The following is a 10,784-nucleotide window of genomic DNA, read 5'->3' as shown; positions in this document are numbered from 1 at the left end:
CCCCCTGGACAGCAGATCAGATGTTGAAGCGTGGATACAAGGACACAAAACAGTTAGTCTACACTGACAGGCGTAGTCCACTTAGTGGATCACTTATGACCGTGCAGAAAACATCAGGTAGCAAATTATGTAACGAGTTTGCTAGGAACAGACGCAGAGGGAAAACAACTAACACATTGAAATTGGTGCATATTGAGGTATCAACGATCACGACATCTGCAGTTATAGCATAACACCCTGTATATCAGTGAACCAGTTCAGATAATTACTTCGCGCGAACAATATGAAGAAATTTACTGCACAAACACGTAGTTACAAAATTACAATCGACTCGATACCGCACATTTGCTTATGACGAACTATACAAATGGCACAATGAAACGTCTGAGCTTGACTCACCTGTATATATGCTACAGGTCTTAGTTGATGTAGGCATATGACATCCATTTGTTGTCACTATCGTGGATTGTCAAATTCAGCTTATACACTTCCTATTCGTACACAAATTTCTCCCATGCACTGCTTGAGATAATTCTCCGTATGACGTTACTTAACGTATGCCAAACTGATACATCATGTTCTACACAATCGCAGCTTTTTCAATTGTATCCTTCTATGAAGGTGTTTCGAACCACAGCTGAAGAGGACAGTTGTACGGAATTACAATTTTATCTGCAACTGCTGTTGTCAAATACTGCAAAGGCGCCAAAAACTATTGTAAAATGTGTATCACGTTTAGACGAACTCCGAGTCTATAATGATACTGCTGTTCTTCTGTCAAATAAAACAGAAAATAACGAATAGTAACTCACTGGTGCAGAAATAAGTAGAAACTATTTTTGCATGACTTTCTCTTTCTCTATATTTGGTGCTGAATAAACATACATGGCATTTGGTGATTAGAAAACAGAACTTCAACGTTTTCCCTCCTTCAATTACCAATAACTTGACAGGATAGGGTGAACAGAAAGAAACCCTTTCTTATTTCCGTTCTTGCAGCCTCACGGATTACTGATCTTGCATTATAAATAAGATTCTGCTCCTTCAACATGTGGTTCCTGTAAAGGCTAAAGATGCTATGGTAACAAAGTAATTAAGATTCCAATCTAAATGATGATCACAGTATTTACCTTCCATTTCTGTTCTAGATAAGTTAACGCTTTTACATTGAAACAACATTATCTCAGCTTCAGTTGGCTACAAAATTCAAATTTATATTCGACCTTAATATTTTACATGTGATGTGAAACCTTTACTTTACTTACTTAATTAACAATAATTAAGAGCTGGTAGTATACTAAAATGCAGGGACAATTGCAGTAACGAAAAATAAATTAACAACTTTGTGAACAAGTTAATCATTGTTACAATACCTGTACGTGATAGTCACAAATGTGACGGGTTTTCAATTTCTGAATGCAATAATACATTATAGAAAAGGTAATTGCATGAGTTTTAGGGTGAACTGTATCTGTAACATGTATTTTAGCTGTTCTGTTAAAGACGAATGACATGAAAAGGATACGTACTAACTGAAGAAGTTGATGAACAGCCTCTTGATTTATTATAAACACTGAAAGGTTACTGATGTATATGCTGTCCGCAGTTAAGAGCAAACGTTAGAGAAGGGTTTAAATCAGTGGAGTGGTGTGGTGTACTGCACTAATGCACGTCTAATTGTTATGCAGGTCGCAGAATGCCATTGAGCCCAGCACACATTTAACTTGCAGTAGAGGAGCACATGCAAACTTGGAAGTATCTTCAGCCCGGCGAATAACAGTACATCGTTATGCTAGCAGTTCTTCCATCAATTTTAATAATATTACTTTGCCGGAGAAATATCTTTTATTTAACAAATGGCAAAACTAACAAAAATGTAATTTAATGGCCAGTCCATGACCTAAGAGAAATTGAATTTTGGATATGGAAAGCTGTTTCAGTAGGAATATCATGGGGTGGAACTTAGGAAAGAAAAGTATTTTTGTATCTATATTCCGCGCTGCACAGAAGTGCACATCTGTTGCCGGAGAAAGTAGCTATCTATTCAAAGAAATCGCATTCTTCATCGGACAGTAAGCTTAACTGTCTAATGCTGTCAGCTGTGCGTCACATGAAATACATTTTATTGAGAATCACGACTCTCTCTTTGGTATCTTACAGGCGTCAGTTAGAGAGGGTCGAGACTGAGATTTTCATGGGCTTGCTCTTCACAAGCAAGCACGTTGCTTTTACTTCCATCTCTCAACCGGAAGTTATACATAGTTCCGTTGTGCTTAATATTCTACGTTATTTTTACTGAAGCGACGCCTTGCCCCAGATATACGTCCACGACATCTCTAAATGTAATAGGCAACTAAACGCTTAGTTAATAATATTTAAGTGGTGCAGAAGTTTCATCTCATGTCTGGGAGAATTCGACCAGCGATTTTGATCTGGCATTCCTTGATTTCTCCAAATAAATAACTAACGTGTAGGACGCGGTAGTCTCCTGTTACACAATAATATTGATGATTACTCTAAAACTGCCTTTGGTGCCTTAAACACCAGGATCCTGACTTTTGACTCTGATACTGGTGATTGACCATGAACGTAAATGTAACGCATGGTTCAAAATGGCTCTGAGCACTATGGGACTCAACTGCTGATGTCATTAGTCCCCTAGAACTTAGAACTAGTTAAACCTAACTAACCTAAGGACATCACAAACATCCATGCCCGAGGCAGGATTCGAACCTGCGGCCGTAGCGGTCTTGCGGTTCCAGACTGCAGCGCCTTTAACCGCACAGCCACTTCGGCCGGCTTGTAACGCATGACACATGAAAACGCAAAGAGATCCATTACTGTTTGACTACACTATTGACGACAGATGACGGAAACTGTAACTACCATAAAGTCAGTAGGGGTAACCACTCAGAGCGACCTAACGTGGAATGAATATTTTTAAAAATGTAGGAAAAGTAAATGCAGGGCTAAGATCTATTGAGAGAATGTTAATTAAATGTAAGTCAGTCACGAAAGTAGTGGCTTAAAAATGTTCGACCAGTACTTCAGTATTGCTCATCAGTGTTGCTTATCAAGTTGAATTAATGAAAAGTGTATAATATCCAAAGAAGAGCGATGCGTTTCTTCACAAAATCGTTTAGTCTGCGAGAGAGACTTTCAGAGATGCTCAGCGAACTCTAGTGGCCCACGTTATGAAATACTTGTAGTGCATCACGGAGAGTTGAAATTCCGGAAGCCAATGTCCAAAAAAGAGTTGGGCAACATGTTACTTAATCCCACATACGTCACTCGAGATAACCACGACGATACAACCAGAGACATTAGAGCTGATACGGAGCTTTATCGACAGCCATTACTTCGATTCATCTTTCGCGAATGGAACAGAGAAGAAAACAGATAGTAGTTCCAGCTGTACGCTGGCCGCACACCGCTAAGTGGCTTGTGAATGAATAGATTTACGTTGACACATTTTCCAAAAGTAATGTGGTTACGATACATGCTCGCCTCTCGCTAGCATTAAAAATTGCATTTTCTCTTAATTTGTTAATTAGGTGTTTGAGGTCAGGTACATTAATATGTTCTACCAGAATAATCCTTTACTTCCTCATCTCTTCCACTGAAACTACATTTCGTACAGTAAATTGTGTAAAAGTTTAGTCTGGTATGGGAGACTGAGTTTCTGTTCTACAGCAAGAAATAGTTTATACAAAGTTGGTAACATCTTCCTAATTAATGAATGAGTTCTCTATCACGTGTTGCACAGTTCGTTTGTCAAAACTGTATAGCCACCGATTACCACCCTAAATTCTTTTCGTTCTTCTTTGGCGATTCCAGTAACCTTTTTATAACAGCTACTAACCACTCAGTTCGTGATATATTTGTAAAACATGTTATTGCGTCTTGCCATTAACGAGTTCAAATATTTTGTGCATCATCAGATGACTGCATTGTACGGAGAGTTGAATTTTACATTACCATGGGGCACTACAGTGAAAAACAATTTCGTATTGAGCTGTATTCGAAATGAAAATCGATGATTATATGAAGTTCAAAATAGTATGGTAAATGTATGGGTGAAATACAGTAAAATTGTCGCACTTATTGCGAAAAGCTTGCAATTCCCGTGTAGTGCGAAATATGGCACTGACGCCCTTATCGCTTTGTCAGCTCGGTCGTGGATGTTTCAAGAGACTGGATCACTAATTGCGCTTGTCCACTGAACAGTCTAATGTTACATTAACACCTCTCGTTTGTGCATGCGCTAATAGCAAAAAGAGACGCTACAAAGTAAAAATATACACTGTTTACACAAGGCTTCTTATACGGAAAAGGGATGACGCTAATAGCGATATGTTGCTGACAAAAGCAAAAATGTGATGCAATGGGCAGCAGAAACTAATAAAATGTAATTGACGGATGTTGGAAGTATATTGTCACATAAGGTGTAAATAATTTATTAATATACTAGCTGAGCACCCGGGTATGTGTTTAATCCAACCTCCGTTGGTCCATCTCCTCCTTCCCCTCTGTCCATCTCCTAGTCCCATCCTTTTCTTACCATTAACAGGGTATCACCCCACCACAACAGCAGGTTGGTGGTTCTTAACCCCTCTGTATTTCTTTCCAGATAGTGAGTAATGTGTGTACCAAGTTCGGCTGAAATGGACCAAGGAGTTGTGGAGTAGTTTTTTTCCCTCGTCTTTGCCAAAGGACGCACTTGACACGTATATTTCACATACGTTTAACATACGTCACACATATGTATACATACATTTCACCTGTATCTGAACCGAGTTCCATCGTGCATTTTCATTTCCACGCAGCTCGATGTTTATTACGTCATATATCCTGAACTATGTGTCGTACAATGATATAATTTTGCGGGAACACCCAGTATATGTGGATACTGTATGTAAAGTGTGACGCGAATAAATTTAGTAGTAAACAAGTAATGAATTGAAACGTCATGCCTGATGCGGCAGTCTTACGGCATGAACAACGAAAATGTAGTAAGCGATAAACCTTTTTTTGCTTTAGTCACTTTGTGGGGTTTGTCAACAAGAAAATAATTCGTAAAACTTAGAAATTAGGCATAAAATTTGTTCTTTGTTACAAATCACTGAGTGCCAACATTTTCGAATAATGGATGAACGAAGTCTGGATAATCGCGCGTGGTGAGTTGCACTTTTCAGATCCACCACCACCCCTTTTATACGAAGGTGTTCTTACCCACATAGGGATTCTTCCTAGACAACAAGTGATGTAAGTACCAAGCGTCTTTGAAATCGGTCTGCTGCTTTAGGAGGAGATGAGGAACATACATATATACATACGTACGTGCTTACATCATGTATGGATGTTCCCTACTAACCAGTCTGTCACTGACTATTGCATTGTGTACATGAAACTGCAGCATGTGTCTTCATGCTGTTTCTGAATGTGTATTAGTATAATGTTGCACAAATTAAAATTATACAAATGAAACACTGCTATATTTAAAATTCCGGGTCTTACGCTTTGATGTATGTGAAATCCAGATTGTACAGGGTGTAAAAGAGCGGCGTTTACGGATTTGTGGAGTTATTAGACGATATAAAAATAAATGCGTTTGTGTGACACAAATGTCACAGGTTTCACCATTTCCTCGCTACGGGCTCTTGATGAGTTTCTTACTGCGCTTCCCTTAGGCCAACAAATGGCTCTAAGCATTATGGGACTTAACATCTGAAGTCATCAGTCCCCTAGACTTAGAACTACTTAAACCTAACTAACCTAAGGACATCACATACATCCGTGCCCGAGGCAGGATTCGAACCTGCGACCGTAGCAGCAGCGCGGTTCCGGACTGAAGCGCCTAGAACCGCTCGGCCACAGCGGCCGGTTTAGGCCAACAGGTGGACTTGTTTTGACTGATTCGTATGCAACACAATTCTACCTTACTCCTTGGAAGTTAGCAGTGTCCATGTCCCTGGATAAATAATTGCATTATTATTGTTTGCATTATGTTGTGTTTCCACTGATGTCTAAAGGTTCTTTATGGTTAATTACACTTTGTCTGAGTTACCTGACGTAGATCTCATTTATCGGGAGACACGGTGCCACAGTCGAGCAGCAAGACGCTTGGATGAAGAACGGTTTCCAAAGAGAAGTTTTCGAAATCATGTCACACTTTTAACATTTGAGGGCCACCTTGAAGAAACAGAGTCACTTTGATTAGACTGACAGGAAACAGGTAGACGCCATTGTGAGCGAACTGATCATTTTAAGGAAGCTGTGTTAGAGCGAGCTGAAGCCAGCCCCAACAGCAGAGCACAACCCATAGCCAAACAACTAAATGTCCTAACGTCAACGTGTGAAATGTTATGCTCGATACACACATGCATCCATTAACATATCAGAATGTATTGTGCAAGAGCTATCAGCTGATGACTTTACTCAGCACATGGAATTTTGCCAAATTGTAAACATATGGCTTCCAAAAGTATTTTATATTTACTGATGAGGCTGCCTCCACAGGGGAAGGATGCATGTGATTTGGAAAATTCTAGGGCAACTCGTGTGTTCCACCATCAAATTTACCCTAATTGTGTAGGCTGGTAATGTTCACGATCAAGTATGTGGATCGTTTTCTCTGCCTAACACACTTTGTGGAGGAAATTACCGTATTTTTCACCGTGAAGTACTGTCGGAAATATTGGAGAATATGGTTACAACATGATCAGGGCCCAGCCCACATTGCCACTGATTGCAGAGAACATTTAGACAATGTTTTCCCCAGTTGTTGGAGTGGGAGGGGTGTGTCAACGCTGTTGCCAGCACGTTCTCCCGACCTCACATCTACGGATATCTTTTTGTTGGCGGAGATGTACTGCTTGGACTAAGAGACACCGATAGACACTCAGGAATAATTGGTTACCCATTTGGCTAAAGCTGCCGGCATTATTCATTTAAACACGTGGTTGATTAGAGCGTGTTGGACAATCAATAGTATGCAAATGACAGATTTGCATTAATGTAAGTGGACTCCATTTTCAGCAACAACTCTATGTCTATTTTATTTATTTGTATGGCTTACAAGGTGATTTTACAGTCTTATTGAAGGACTTCATATATAAAATGTTAAAATATACATAATATAAACAAGCAAAAAACCAGTCAGAGAAAATCTTATAATTAATTTCTAGGTCTATTAACCATTCTACAGCTCTTTGTGTCACTAAATGCAGCTCGCTGAGTCCACCAGATATTTTCATAGTATACACTCCTCAACCTGATGTTGCATAGTTTACACAGAATCACCACAGTCACATGTCAGGGTATAAATAAATAAACTAGCCTAAAACCAGATGGACTCCTTGTGGGAAACAGCGAGCCTGTGACATATTTATCACACAAAAATTGTTTCTTTTTATATCTTCTAAACACTCAAAAATTGTGTCATCCAGAATGATGAGATCGCCCAGGAAATGTGTGGTATCGCAAGGCTTAGGCCTGTCCCACCCCTCACTAAATCGTCCAAGACTTATACGAATAATTGTAAGAACAGTTATTATTATTATGTTCTTTAAGTTTGTTTTTGGGTTTTCAGAAGTACTGTGGGAAGAAAGTTGATTTATGTTGCAGATAACGTGGAAGACGTTGCCCAACGATCACTACGAAGGTTCGACGTAGCGGCAAGTGGGGAAGGAATAAAACGAATGCTGCAAACTACCGCGAGCCATGGAAGAGCCTGGTAGGCGAAGGCGTCGAGCTTCCTAGGTCGTTGTTGGACAACGTCAAAGGAAGAGATATTCTGCTTTCTCTTTGTAAACAGATCGATCAAGTCTTAAAAGGTTCATGTGAAACGTATAGGCGGGTGACACATTAGGTGGGACCAGATGCCTGTAATACTTCGACAATTATTAATAAGTTGTTAAACGGCAAAAACAATAGTTCATCATTTATATAGATAAAAAGTAGTAAAGATATAGGAAAGGAAGAGTTGCGGCGTCAGAACGAAAAGTGATACATTGCTCAGCAACGAAGGAGGACGTAAGCAGCGAGCGTTACGTGGTGAAAACAAATCAACTGATAAAATAGTAAGTCTGTAATAAAGCATAAAGCCACGTAACACTGCAAATGACACAAAAAACATTCCTCAAATCGTAACGCATAAAGGGAGTTTGCTTTGAGCAGTTTCACGTCGTACACGCCAATGGCCATCCGTCCGATGGATCATTAAACGTGATTCCCTCAAAAGACAACATGTCGCCGTTCGGTCGACGTCCAGTTGTGGTACTTGCGTGAAAATTCCAGCCTTCGTCGACGATGAGGAGCAGTCAGCATGGGTGCATGAACCAAGCGCCCGCTGCAGAGGCCCATACGCAGCAACGTTCGCTGAACTGTCATTGAGGAGACGCTGTCCGTAGCATCTTCGCTGACCTGGGTCGTCAGTTGCTAAAAAGTTGTACATCTCTTCACCCGTACACATCTCCGCAGCCGTCGTCATCCTTGTCATATGTGAATAATGATAATTAAAACCAGAAACAGTATTGTAATACATCGTCGTTTATTCAAAACGCATTACCAGTTTCGACGTCAAAAAGCGTCATCTTTAAGATCCAAGCGTAACCTGCCATCAGCGTATGAAACAGAATGTCAAAGACCAACGAAGTCTTCAAATGGAAACAGTACAACATATTCAGCATGCACCCGAACATGTGCTACCAACAAAGTTGAGTGCAGCAGGGCAAAAATCAACTTGATTGCGTATCAAGCCCACCAATGGTCAGAAGTGGCCACGCTGCACTCAACTTGATGATTGCCCATGCTGGCGTACATGCTTAATAAGTTGTGCTGTTTTCATCGGAAGGCTCCATTGGTCTCTGTCACTGCGGTTCGTATGCTGATGGGAGATTACGCTTGGAGCTTGTAGATCACGCTATTTGGCGTCGAAACTGGTAGCATAATTTGAATAAACGACGTTGGATTACAGTGCAACTGTTTCAGGTATTTCATGTCCACCTGCTGTCTCACTGTATTGCAGTACTTCCTGTCACTTCTACTTCACATACCTTTTAAAGTGGATCTTCCATGTGTAGAATATGTCCAGCTTATGTAACCCCCCCACCATGAACCATGGACCTTGCCGTTGGTGGGGAGGCTTGCGTGCCTCAGCGATACATATGCAGACAGGTGCAACCACAATGGAGGGGTATCTGTTGAGAGGCCAGACAAACGTGTGTTTCCTGAAGAGGGGCAGCAGCCTTTTCAGTAGTTGCAGGGGCAACAGTCTGGATGATTGACTGATCTGGCCTTGCAACACTAACCAAAACGTCCTTGCTGTGATGACTGCGAACGGCTGAAAACAAGTGGAAATTACAGCATGCAACTTTACTCTATGGCTAAATAATGGTGGCACCCTCTTGGGCAAAATATTCTTTAGGTAAAATAGTCCCCCATTCGGATCTGCCGGCGGCGACTACTCAGGAGGACGTCGTTATCAGGAGAAAGAAAACTGGCGTTTTACGGATCGCAGCGTGGAATGTCAGATCCCTTAATAGAGCAGGCAGGTTAGAAAATTTAAAAAGGGAAATGGAACAGTTATATTTAGATATAGTGGGAATTATGAAGTTCGGTGGCAGGAGGAACAAGACTTATGGTCAGGTAAATACAGGGCGATAAACACAAAATCAAATAGATGTAATGCAGGAATAGGTTCAATAATGAATAAAAAAAATAGGAACCCGGGTAAACTACTACGAACAGCATAGTGAACGCACTATTGTAGCCAACACAGACACGAAGCCCACGCCTACCACGGTAGTACAAGTTAATATGCCAACTAGCTCTGCAGATGACGAAGAGATTGAAGAAACGTACGATGAGATAAAAGAAATCATTCAGATAGTGAAGGGAGACCAAAATTTAATAGTCATTGGTGACTGGAATTCGATAGTAGGAAAAGGAAGAGAAAGAAAAGTAGTAGGTGAATATGGAATGGGGATGAATGAAAGAGGAAGTCTACCGGTTGAATTCTCCATAGAGCATTACTTAATCATAGCTAACACTTGATTTAAGAATCATGAAAGAAGTTTATATACTTAGAAGAGGCCTCGAGACACTGGAAGGTTTCAGGTAGATTACACAATGGCAAGAGAGAGATTTAGGAACCAGGTTTTTAGTTGTAAAACATTTCGAGGGGCAAAAGGGAGGGAATTTAGGGAGACAACACCGGGATAAACTGAAAGAACCAGAGGTTGTAGAGAGTTTCAGAGAGAGCATTAGGGAATAATTGACAAATATGGGCGAAAGAAATACAGTAGAAGAATAATGGGCAGCTTTGAGAGATGAAATAGTGAAGGCAGCAGTGGATGAAGGAGGTAAAAAGACAAGGGCTAGTAGAAATCCTTGGGTAACAGAAGATACACTCCTGGAAATGGAAAAAAGAACACATTGACACCGGTGTGTCAGACCCACCATACCTGCTCCGGACACTGCGAGAGGGCTGTACAAGCAATGATCACACGCACGGCACAGCAGACACACCAGGAACCGCGGTGTTGGCCGTCGAATGGCGCTAGCTGCGCAGCATTTGTACACCGCCGCCGTCAGTGTCAGCCAGTTTGCCGTGGCATACGGAGCTCCATCGCAGTCTTTAACACTGGTAGCATGCCGCGACAGCGTGGACGTGAACCGTATGTGCAGTTGACGGACTTTGAGCGAGGGCGTATAGTGGGCATGCGGGAGGCCGGGTGGACGTACCGCCGAATTGCTCAACACGTGGGGCGTGAGGTCTCCAC

Source organism: Schistocerca serialis, chromosome 2, assembly GCF_023864345.2.
Source record: "Schistocerca serialis cubense isolate TAMUIC-IGC-003099 chromosome 2, iqSchSeri2.2, whole genome shotgun sequence".
Taxonomy (NCBI): Eukaryota; Metazoa; Arthropoda; class Insecta; order Orthoptera; family Acrididae; genus Schistocerca; species Schistocerca serialis.
This window is presented reverse-complemented; position numbering follows the sequence as displayed.